At 43.3% G+C, this 12,283-nt stretch overlaps 1 protein-coding gene across 8 annotated transcripts in view; it reads right to left on the bottom strand.

Annotated features, from left to right (window-relative positions):
- The window catches only part of RAD54L2 (RAD54 like 2), a 127,385-nt gene that overhangs the window by 92,670 nt on the left and 22,432 nt on the right, over positions 1–12,283 (bottom strand). For 2 of the 8 annotated variants that reach the window (XM_054681910.2, XM_063805878.1), the window contains exon 3: positions 3,841–3,914. The exons of 5 other annotated variants lie outside the window; for them this stretch is intronic. The gene's annotated coding sequence lies outside the window, so the exon portion shown is untranslated. Of the gene's footprint in view, positions 1–3; positions 104–3,840; positions 3,915–12,283 lie in introns of those variants that run through there. One more of the 8 variants, XM_024355489.3, reaches the window with a different exon arrangement.

Raw genomic sequence — 12,283 nt, 5'->3', positions numbered from 1 at the left:
TACCTTCTAAAGGGGTGAGTCTCTTTCCTTCTTCCTCTGAGCACAGCAGGAACTAGAACCATCTCTGAGGAAAAAGTCTCACTTGGCTTGTCTCTGGAAGACTCTAAGCATGATCAGTGACATAAATAAACGGCACCCCACAAGCAGGTAGAAATTGTACTCACCAGCTTGCCCTCCCTCTGTGTATGGATGTGGCCCAGTTCTGAAGAATCTTGTAAAGAGACTTATGTATCCATCTAGATTATATATTTCACCATTACTTTATGGACAAAGTTATTCTAACCTGTGCCGACATTTTCTGTTTCTGTTTTAGGCTCCTACACACACACATACACACACACACATCTCAGCATTGTAGAAATAAGAGTGCTTAAAATTTATAGCACCTTTTGCCGGGCACAGTGGCTCACACCTGTAATTCCAGCACTTTGGGAGGCTGAGGCAGGCGAATCACAAGGTCAGGAATTCGAGACCGGCCTGGCCAACATGGTGAAATGCCGTCTCTACTAAAAACACAAAAAATTAGCTGGGCGTGGTGGCAGGCGCCTGTAATCCCAACTACTCAGGAGGCTGAGGCAGGAGAATTGCTTGAACCCGGGAGGCGGAGGTTGCAGTGAGCCGAGATCACGCCACTGCACTCGAGCCTGGGTGACAGTGCAAGAATCCATCTCAAAAAAAAAAAAAAAAGATTTATAGCACCTTTTACTTTTTTTTGAGACGTCTTGTTCTGTCGCCCAGGCTGGAGTGCAGTGGCACAATCATAGCTCACTGCAACCTCCGCCTCCCAGGTTCAAACAATTCATGTGCCTCAGCCTCCCAAGTAGCTGGGATTACAGGCATGAATCACCATGTCCAGCCTTTTTTTTTTTTTTTTTTTTTAAGACGGAGTCTCACTCGGAAACCCAGGCTACAGTGCCGTGGCACAATCTTGGCTCACTGCAGCCTCCATCTTTCGGGTTCAAGCGGTTTTCCTGCCTTAGTCTCCTGAGTAGCTGGGATTACAGGTGCCCACCACAACGCCTGGCTAATTTTTGTATTTTTAGTAGAAATGGGGGCGGTTTCACCATGTTGGCCAGGCTGGTCTTGAACTCCTGACCTCAGGTGATCCACCCACCTCGGCCTCCCAAAGTGCTTAGATTATTGGCGTAAGCCACCGTGCCTGGCCAGATTTACACCACTTCTAACCAATCACAGTTACATATGTACAAGTAATGTATAGAGCCCTGTAAGTCTCTCTCTAGTCTAATGCTGGACATAAATACTGAAGAAAACAGTGACAAGTGAATACTAGCAAAGATAGATGAGAAAGAAAGTGTACATTTCACCTAAAACCAAAATAGCGAAGTAGAAAAAAGGCTTCTTTTAAACTAATACTCCTATTCTCTGGGGAAAAGTATATGGAGTCTGGACAAATCCCAGACTACAGATTTTGCAAGTAAGAGGAAGTGCAGAAAAATTCTATTTCCAAAAGTAAATAAATAAATAATAAAAAATAAAGTAAAAAAAAAACCCTATTTCTATAAGTGGAAAATAATAGATGTTAATTCTTGAGAAGAAGGGGCATCTGTCAAAGACTAGAAAATGCCATGTGCGTGTGCATGAGTACATGTACACATAACCGACTATGCATGTCCCACCACTCATCAAATAAGCTATTTGAGGACAGGCATGGTGGTTCACGCCTGTAATCCCAGCACTTTGGGAGGCCCAGGTGTGCAGATCACCTGAGGTCAGAAGTTTGAGACTGCCCCGGTCAACATAGTGAAATCCCATCTCTACTAAAAATAGTGATGCACCTATAGTCCCAGTTACTTGGGAGGCTGAGGCAGAATTGCTTGAACCCGGGAGGCAAAGGTTATAGTGAGCTGAGATCGCACCACTGCACACCAGCCTGGACAACAGAGCAAGACTATGTCTTTAAAAAAAAAAAAAAAAAAGCAGGTATTCCACAGAGACACAGCCAAATTTCATTAGACACCAAAATGGGAGGTACAAAGACCAAAATAATTCATACAAGGACCTTATGGTCAGGAAATATTGTCACAGTAGAGGGAACAAGGGGCAAAGGCTAGGATGAACTAAAAGCCTGAGAAAATATTTTAATGGAAAAAGTGGCTGACCTTTATTTTGGAGAAAAAAAAAGATGATCAAAGGGAAAGGCAGAAATGCAAACAATTTATTTAGTTCAAAGCCTACGCATTTTCTGGCTGAGCGCAGCAGCTTACTCCTATAATCCCAACACTTTGGGAGGCTGAGGCGGGTGTATCACCTGAGGCCAGGAGTTCGGGACCAGCCTGGACAACATGGTGAAATCCCGTCTTTACTAAAATACAAAAATTAGCCAGGCACGGTGGCAGGCACCTGTAATCCCAGCTACTCAGGAGGCTGAGGCAAGAAAATCGCTTGAACCCCCGAGACGAAGACTGTAGTGGGCCAAGATCATGCCATTGCACTCCACCTTGGCAACAAGAGCAAAACTCCATCTCAAAAATAAACAAATAAATAAAAGCCTATGCATTTTCTGTACAAAGACACCATGCCAATGACAAAACATTGATTCTTAAAAATAGGGCTGGGCACCGGTGGCTCACGCCTGTAATCCCAGCACTTTGGGAGGCCGAGGCAGGCGGATCACGAGGTCAAGAGATCAAGACCATCCTGGCCAACATGGTGAAATCCCGTCTCTATTAAAAATACAAAAATTAGCTGGGTGTGGTGGCGCGCACTTGTAATCCCAGCTACTCGGGAGGCTGAGGCAGGAGAATCACTTGAACCCAGGAGGCAGAGGTTGCAGTAAGCCGAGATCGCGCCACTGCACTTCAGCCTGGGCGAGTGTGAGACTCTGTCTCAAAATAAATAAATAAAAATAAAAATTTAAAAGAGGGCCGGGTGCGGTGGCTCACATCTGTAAATCTCAGCACTTTGGGAGGCCGAGGCAGGTGGATCCAGAGGTCAGGAGTTCAAGACCAGCCTGGCCAAGATGGTGAAATCCCGTCTCTACTAAAAATACAAAAGTTAGCCAGGCGTGGTGGCGGGCGCCTGTAATCCCAGGTACTCAGGAGGCTGAGGGAGCAGAATTGCTAGAACCCGGGAGGCAGAGGCTGCAGTGAGCTGAGGTTACGCCACTGCACTCCAGCCTGGGTAAGAGTGAGACTCTGTCTCAAAAAAAAAAAAAAAAATTAAAAAGGCTGGGCACAGTGGCTCACACCTGTAATCCCAACACTTTGGGAGGCCAAGGCAGGAGGATCACTTGAGGCCAGGAGTTTGAGAACAGCCTGGGCAACATAGTGAGACCCTGTCTCTATAAAAAACTACAAAATCAGCTGGGCATAGTGGTGCACGTCCGTAGACCCAACTACTCAGGAAGGTGAAGTGGAAGTATTTTGAGCCCAGGGAGTCAAGGCTGCAGTGAATTGTGATCACATCACTGCACTCCAGCCAACAGAGTGAGACTGTGTCTTGAAAATACAATAAAATAAAACAAATAATAATAAATAAAATGTTAGCATATTATAAAAATATAAATTAAAAAGACACTGTGCCAGGCACTATGATGCACAAATATATCCATCAAATAAAAGAACTCACATAAGAAAAAAAGCAGTAAGACTATTTGACTCAAAAACAGAGAGAATTACACTGGGCACAGTGGCTCATGCCTGTAATCCCAGCACTTTGGGAGGCCAAGGTGGGCGGATCATGAGGTCAGGAGTTCAAGACCAGCCTGGCCAACATGGTAAAACCCAGTCTCTACTAAAAATACGAAAATTAGCTGGGCGTGGTGGTGGACACCTGTAATCCCAGCTACTTGGGAGACTGAGGCAGAAGAATTGCTCGAACCTGGGAGGTGAAGGCTGCAGTAAGCTGAGATCGCGCCACTGCACTCCAGCCTGGGTGACAGAGCAAGACTCCGTCTAGAAAAAAAAAAAAAAATAGAATCAACAAAAATACCATTTTGGGCCATCAAAGAAGTCTGCATCATTTTGTGAAAATAAATAATTCAAACTTAAAGCTGTTAGAATTTTAAATTATTCTGAGCCTTGAGAGGAATGTGGTTATGCTGCCTGAGTGACTTGGCATGCAGCTATAACTTCTGTATTTTTTTCTATAAATAATTAGGAAGACCAGTGGCACTAGAGATAAGACCTCTCAGATCCCTGCCCCTACTTATTAAGTAATAAAGTAATCTTGCTTGAAATGTAGCAATCTGTAACCAATCAAATTGTTGTAGATATGCATTGGTCTTCTGTGGAAAATGTTATAATCCTGCTGGAACTTCTCTGTCTCTACCTACATAAGTGAAACCTTAACTCCTCCACTTTGGAATGCTGACCCCATTTGTTTGGACTCAGTGTTTCCAGATGGCCATCCTCAAGCTTTGCACTCAAATAAACTCCATACTTAATCATATCCTCTGAAATGCATTATTTAAGGTTGACAATTTGAATAAACACCAAATTAAAACATATGATAATATAAAATTATATCCCTAATACAAAAATGAAAGATAGCACTACATTCCCCACCAGGAAATTTACAATGCATTTTCTTCCCTAATTACACATCCTGCCCTGAACACTTCTACACTCTCCAACCTGGTACCCTACTGCTCAAGGATACTCATTCATCCTAGAGCAGTTAAGAGTACCATGTAGGTCTGCATAGTTTCTAACCATGGGGCTGCAGCCTGGAATTAAACCCCAAATCCCTGCCTCACCAGTGCTCACTGTGTCAACCTATAACAGTTGGCAACATTCATTGTCTCAGACTATCTAGTTGACCGAGAGTGAAGAAGAAAAGTGGAACACCTAGAAAAAACTGCCAAATCTCAAGGACAAAGACTCCAGGCCTGCATTTGAGTAGAAGGATTAATGAAGTTACAATCTTCTGGTTATTCAATCAACAAGTAGTTATTAAACATTCTTGTGACCTAGTCTCAAGTGGACATTTCCCCAGCACTGCAGCCAAAATAAAAATGTCAGTCCAAAACAGGGAAGAGGAGTGAATGACAGAAAAAGGACAGGATGAGGAGCTAATCCTCCCTCCTGCTCACCACAGCATACAAGAATGAGGAGTGCAACTCACTGTTACATAACAGTGAAGCTGAATAAAAGGCCCAGCTAAGTCAACGGTGACAGCTGCAGAACATTATAAACCAGGGCTGGAGGCTGCCACTCAGCCATACTAAGTAATAAACTACCAAATGCCCCACACCGCAGCCACTTCCATTTCTAGAATCTCATGATCTCTCCCACTAACTAAAGATAAAAAACATGAGCTACCATAACAATTCTGACAGGAGTTACGTGTCAGCATAACTTCACCTTCACATCCAAATGTCCCCATTTTTAAGATATTCTTGTTCTTTTTTTTTTTTTTTTTTTTTGAGACAGGGTCTTGCTCTGTCACCCAGGCTCAAGCGCAGTGGCACCAACATAGCTCACTGCAGCCTCGACCTACTGGGCTCAAGGGATTCTCCTGCCTTATTCCTGTACTAAATTATTTTTTGTGCTAGCTTGGATATGACGTACTGAAAAGGCCTCTACTTAGATTTTTGACTACATATTAATACTGTAGCAACTGGAGTTTACTCTTTACAGTAAATAAAATATTAAAATTAAAAGAATAATTACATATTTTGAGCTTGGATAGATTCAGAAAAGCACCACTCACATAAAAGGATGAAAAGGACCCCTGTCGTTTTACAAACACCTTTAGTGCTGCTGCTATCTTGATCAATAACTATGAAATACACCCATTTCAAATTTCAGAATTAACACAAACCAAGATTAAGTATGTCATTTTATAGCTTCCCTACTGATTCCATTTTTGCAGCAAAAGCCTGTAAAATTATTATCTGCAAAAACAAAAAAATTGCAAAAGTTAACAAAAAAAAGTACTGAGAGGAAGTACTTGAATAACTGGTAGAAACCAACAAGATAACACAATGAAAAAGGTACATCTAACGAGTTGGACAAGAACTTCCTACTTGGTACCTTGGCAGTTAAAAGACCCTGCAACTTATCCCACTGCGAAACATGTAGAAATGTGGATAAAATTATAATAACTGTCCTTTTTAAATGATTCACAGCTATGCTTATAAAAAGGTAATATAAACCCCCAAGGACCAAGAATGAAAAACAAACTGAAAACACAAGACTAATACTCTTGAGATTTGACACTGCAGTAGTTCTGGGAGAAGAGGTTGCCAATCTTGGGGAACAAATAAAAAGATAAGAGATAATGCCTTGGGCTCAAAAAAGCTAAAAAGGAGTAACTATGACCTCTACCTAAAGCCAGGACCTTAAGGAGTTACAATCTCATGAAAGAGTAAACTACAAAAAAATCTGCCAGCCAATACAGAAGACAACATAAAAGCTGCATCAACCTAGGTTGGAGGATGGAGACAAAATGGGAGTCTGTAATCATCAGTCAGCCCTCAAATCAGTTTGAGGTTTAAATATATACTTACCTACACTGTCCAAGAAATTAACCAAAACTAAAGTGGTCCTAGGCAAATGATACATCTTAGGTGCCTAGAAGCAAACGCAAAATAGCTCAGGCACATATCCCAACCCAGGCCATGTGAGATTCCCACAGATAAAGCCTTACTCACAATCTGAATGTACAAACGCACGAGGAACTAATCAAACAGAAGAAAGAGCCAACAGGGTCAACAGACATAACTATCTCTAAAAATGCAGAAAAGATGGTGGTGCATGCCTATAGTCACAGCTATTCAGGAAAGCTTCAGCCTGGGAGTTCGAGGCTGCAGTGAGCTGTGATGGCACCACTACACTCCATCCTGGGTGACAGACTGAGTCTCTGTCATTTAAAAAAAAAAAAAAAAAAAAAAACGCAGAAAAGGCTGTGATAAAATTCAGAACCTATTCATGATTACAAAAGCAAACAAACTCTTAGCAAACTTGAAGAAAACTTTCACTGGATAAAGGGAGTCTACTAGAAACAAGCCCCACACAGTATGACTGGGAGCGTACCCTTTAAATTCAGAACAAGATAAGGTTGCATGCTGTCAGTCAGTGTTTCTCTCAACATCAAACTGGAGTCTACAATAAGTAAGACGAAAAAAAGGCAAAGGGACTGGAACAAAGAAAGAAAACTGTAAAGAGTCAAGGATTACATTATTTCAACATAGCAAATCTATAGTCAAACTACTAGACATAAAGGGAGCTCAGTGCTGGGCGCAGTGGCTCACGCCTATAATCCCAGCACTTTGGGAGGCCGAGGCGGGCATATCACGAGGTCAGGAGATCGAGACTATCCTGGCTAACATGGTGAAACCCCATCTCTACTAAAAATACAAAAAATTAGCCAGACGTGGTGGCGGGCGCCTGTAGTCCCAGCTACTTGGGAGGCTGAGGCAGGAGAATGGGAGGAACCTGGGAGGCAGAGCTTGCAGTGAGCTGAGATCGCGCCACAGCACTCCAGCCTGGGTGACAGAGCAAGACTCCGTCTCAAAAAAAAAAAGGGGGGGCGGGGGAGCTCAGTAAGGTGGCTACATGAAAGATCAATAAAGAAAAATCTATTTTAGTCTGAACACAGTGGCTCACGCCTGTAATCCCAGCACTTTGGGAGGCCGAGACGGGCGGATCACCTGAGGTCAGGAGTTCAAGACCAGCCTGGCCAACACGGTGAAACCCCATCACTACTAAAAATACAAAAATTAGCCTGGCATGGTGGCACGCACCTGTAATCCTAGCTACTCAGGAAGCTGAGGCAGAAATGCTTGAACTGGGGAGGCAGAGGCTGCAATGAGCTGAGATGGCACCACTGCACTCCAGTGTGGGTGACAGAGTAAGACGCCATCTCAAAAAATACATAAATAAAAATCTATTATATTTCTATGTAGTCAATACCTACAAGTATATAAACACACACACACACATATATATTTTTTAAGACAAGGTCTCATTTTGTCACCCAGGCAGCTGGAGTACAGTGGTGAGATCTTGGCTCACTGCAGCCTGCAGCCTCTACCTCCCAGGCTCAAGCGATTCTTCCATCTCTGCACCCCCACACGCCAACCCAGTAGCTAAGACTACAGGCATGCGCCACCACACCAAGCTAACTTTTTTTCACTTTTTGTAGCAACAGGGTCTATGTGGCCCAGGCTGGAAAGTGTAATTTTTTAAAAATCTTATTTACAATCGCTACAATAACTATATGGTATGTTCCTGACATTCTAGCAACTCATGCAGGCTTCCCCAAGCACCTGAGGACTAGCAATTAGACTGAGTAGTGAGTAGTGCACAGGAGTGAAAAGGCCTCTTTGTTCTAATCTCAGGTCTAGACACTGACTTCAGGAGTGTGATGAACAAAATGGGAAGAAATAAGGCTTCCCTCATTTGAACTTACAGAAAAGAATCAAACATATGATCTTCAAAGGAAAAGCTGTTTCTTAACAGCATCCTAACATATAAATAACATGCACTACATGCTCCTGCAAAGCTGTGATTGCTCTCTCTTAACTTTTCCCCCTATTATATTTGAGCCAGTTTCTTTCTTTTTTTAATTTTAAAAATTTAATAAACAGAAAATTAAAAAAATAAATAGAGATGTGGTTTCACCATCTGGCCCAAGCTGGTCTTGAACTCCTGGGCTCAAGCCATCCACCCACCTCAGCCTCCCAAAGTGCTGGGATTACAGGTGTGAGCCACTGCACCTGGCCTGAGCCAGTGTCTTCAACAGGCTATATAGTTAAGCCAAGAAGCCAATGTCTAAGTTTTGCTGAATCCTAGTAATACTGATTTGCCTTATTTAGAAGGCTAAAGGAAAGGGCAGACCCCAAGAGCTCCCCTTATACCTCCTCCTATCCAGTCTCTCCATTCCTAACACCTGACTCTATGTTTACATGTAGATAACAAACCTCCTATCTTCAGTTACAGGACTCCAAATTTAATGTATTCTGTGGCCCAGAGTGAAGCATTCCCCGTTTTCCTGCATAAGGCAGACATATTACTTCACTGCAATTTAAGAGAAGAATAGAAAAGAAACCTCCTATCTTCAGTTACATCTAATGGAGGACTCCAAATCTAATGTATTCTGTGGCCCAAAGTGAAGCATTCCCTGTTTTCCTGTGTAAGGCAGAGACATACTGCTTCATCGCAATTTAAGAGAAGAATAGAAAAGAAGCCTGCCCTGAGATTTCCTAAGGCTTTACCAGGCACTGGGAGCAGCCTCAAACCCTTGAGAAGGGTTTGTATCTATACAAGCCATTAACATCAGGATTAAAATACTATAGCCAGCAGACTCAAAACCCTGAAAAGCCCATTGATACCTAAATCAATTATTTAATTTTGCTTTCCAAAAGTTGTCCCCCTCTGGGCTGCCTTCTAAACTTGACAGGAAGTGGCATGTTTTAAAAAAGATTTACAAATAACCACAGGACATTTAAGGAATTATTTAAGAGAAACCTCAGTGAAAGAAAAGGGATCATCTTGATCTGTGGAGAACAAGCTGATAGTCTACCACCTAATAACTAATCCTCCCACACCTGGGCCTTTTCCAGTGTCAGTGAGAGTCAACACTTTCATTATCTGCAGGCTTAACAATTAGTTAAAACTCACTAAATATATTACCAAATGCTTAAACACAGAAAAAAATAAATAAAAAATAAACCCTTCTCAGCAAAATGATAAAGCAAATGCTACGGTATTATTACTTTCTAACTACTGACCCTGATGATCTTTGATGAACACACCGGGGAGGGAACCGTGGCAAAAACCAGGAGATCCTTCTACTAAAATGCACATTCTATGCACCCTGACATAAAGAGGCTCTCAGGGCTTGGATCAGGCTGTTCTATGAAGCTTCAGAGAAAAAGTAGATGGGATGGATGAGAACCAATACTTGGAAAGCACCACATGAAATGAAAGCCATTAAAATAAGGAACAGTCTCCTAGGGTACTAGTCCAAAAATGAATATTAAATAGTAATAGAAGTTTAAAAAGGAGGAAGAAGATGGTTCTACAAAGATAGTTCTAATACAGCCAGGTGCCAAAATCTAAACATGCTCTTGTTAATACGTTTACATCCTTCAGGTCAGAAACTGACCCTTACCTACTCAGGTTTTTTAAATTTACAAAACAGCTTACCAATGTGGAAGCTTTGGTGGTCTCTGGAATGTCTGCTTCTAGAGAGTCACATCTCCAAAAATTCTGTTCAGCTCAACAAAGACTTATTAAAAAACTACTCTCTACTGGAGACACAAAGATACACACGACAGGTCAGGAAAGGCAAAAAAACACTAAGAGTGAGGCTCAAAGAGAGTTTTGAAGAAAGAATTGGACAGTTAGGTAATGTCCAGGGAATGGGGTAGGCAGAGGTATTGCCTGGGAATGACTGGGAAGGACTTCAAAGATAAGAAATTTCTGGCCAGACTCGGTGGCTCATGCCTATAATCCAGCATTTTGGGAAGCTGAGGTGGGAGAATGGCTTGACTCCAAGAGTTTGAGATCAGCCTGGGCAACAAAGTGAGACCTCATCTCTACAAAATATCAAGCTGGGTGTGGTGGCTTACACCTGTAATCCCAGAACTTTGGGAAGCCAAGGCAGAAGGATCGCTGAGCACAGACTTTGAGACCAGCCTAGGCAACATAGGGAGACCCCATCTCTACAAAACAAACAAAAAAATTAGCTGTCCAGGCATGGTGGCTCATGCCTGTAATCCCAGCACTCTGGGAGGCCAAGGCGGGTGACCTCCTCACCTGAGGTCAGGAGTTCAAGACCAGCCTGGCCAACATGGTGAAACCCTGTCTGTACTAAAAATACAAAAAATGGCAGGGCACAGTGGCTCACGCCTATAATCCCAGCACTTTCAGAGGCCCACGCGGGCAGATCACCTGAGGTCCAGAGTTCAAAACCAGCCTGGCCAACATGTTTATTTAGTCTCTACTAAATATACAAAAATTAGCCAGACATGGTGGCGGGTGTCTGTAATCCCAGCTACTTGGGAGGCTGAGGCGGGAGAATTGCTTGAACCCAGGAGGTGGAGGTGGCAGTGAGCCGAGATCACGCCACTGCACTCCAGCCTGGGCAACAAGAGCAAGACTCCATCTCAAAAAAAAATAAAATTTAAAAAATTTAAAGAATAAAAATACAAAAATTAGCTGGGTGTGGTGGCTCACACCTGTAGTCCCAGCTACTTGGGAGGCTGAGGCACGATAATCGCTTGAACCCAGGAGGCAGAGGTTGCAGTGAGCCAATATCACACCACTGCACTCCAGCCTGGGCGACAGAGTGAGACTCCGTCTCGGGGGAAAAAAAAAATTAACTGGGCAGGGTGCCACACACTTATAGTCCCAGTTACTTGGGAGGCTGAGGTGGGGGGATTGCTTGGGCCCAGGAAGTCAAAGTTGCAGTGAGCCACAATTGCGCCACTGCACTCCAGCCTAGGCAACAAAGTGAGACCTTGTCTCAACAATAAATAAATAATAAAAAAAATCAGCCAAGCCAGGCGTGATGACCCACACCTGTAATTCCAGCACTTTGGGAGGCTGAGGCAGAAGGACTGCTTAAGCATAGGAATTCAAGACCAGTCTGGGCAACATAGGGAACAAAAAATAAAATAAAATAATTAGCCAGGAATGGTGGCATGCTCCTGTGGTCCCAACTCCTCAGGAGGCTGAGGTGGGAGGATTGCTTGAGCCTGGGAGGTTGAGGCTGCAGTGAGCCGTGATTGCAACACTGCACTCCAGGGTGGGCAAAAGAGTGAGACTCTGTTTCAAAAAAAAAAAAAGAAAAAGATAAAAGGGAATTTCGGCCGGGCGTGGTGGCTCACGCCTATAATCCCAGCACTTTGGGAGGCAGAGGCGGGCAGATCACCTGAGGTCAGGAGTTCAAGAGCAGCCTGGCCAACATGGTGAAACCCGTCTCTACTAAAAATACAAAAATTAGCCGGGCATGGCGGCACATGCCTGTTATCCCAGCTACTTGGGAGGCTGAGGCAGGAGAATCACTTGAACCCAGGAGGTGGAGGTTGCAATGAACCGAGATCACATTTCTGCACTCCAGCCTGGGTAACAGAGCAACTCTGTCTCACCTAAAAAAAAAAAAAAGATAGGGAATTTCATGAACAATGATTCAGAGACAAGAAAGCAGAATGTTTTCAAGGAAATCCAAGCAGTCTGTATTACTAAAGCATAAAGTAGGAAGTATGGGAGAAGAGTAGAAAATGAGCCTGGAGAAGTAACAGGGCCAAGAACATAGGGCAACCTGGAGACCTGCTAAGGAGATAGGATTTTAGCCTCCAAGCAAGAGCAGA

This window comes from Pan troglodytes, chromosome 2 (genome assembly GCF_028858775.2).
Source record: "Pan troglodytes isolate AG18354 chromosome 2, NHGRI_mPanTro3-v2.0_pri, whole genome shotgun sequence".
Taxonomy (NCBI): Eukaryota; Metazoa; Chordata; class Mammalia; order Primates; family Hominidae; genus Pan; species Pan troglodytes.
Note: the sequence above shows the minus strand (reverse complement) of the source record. Positions and strands in the feature narration are given on the sequence as shown.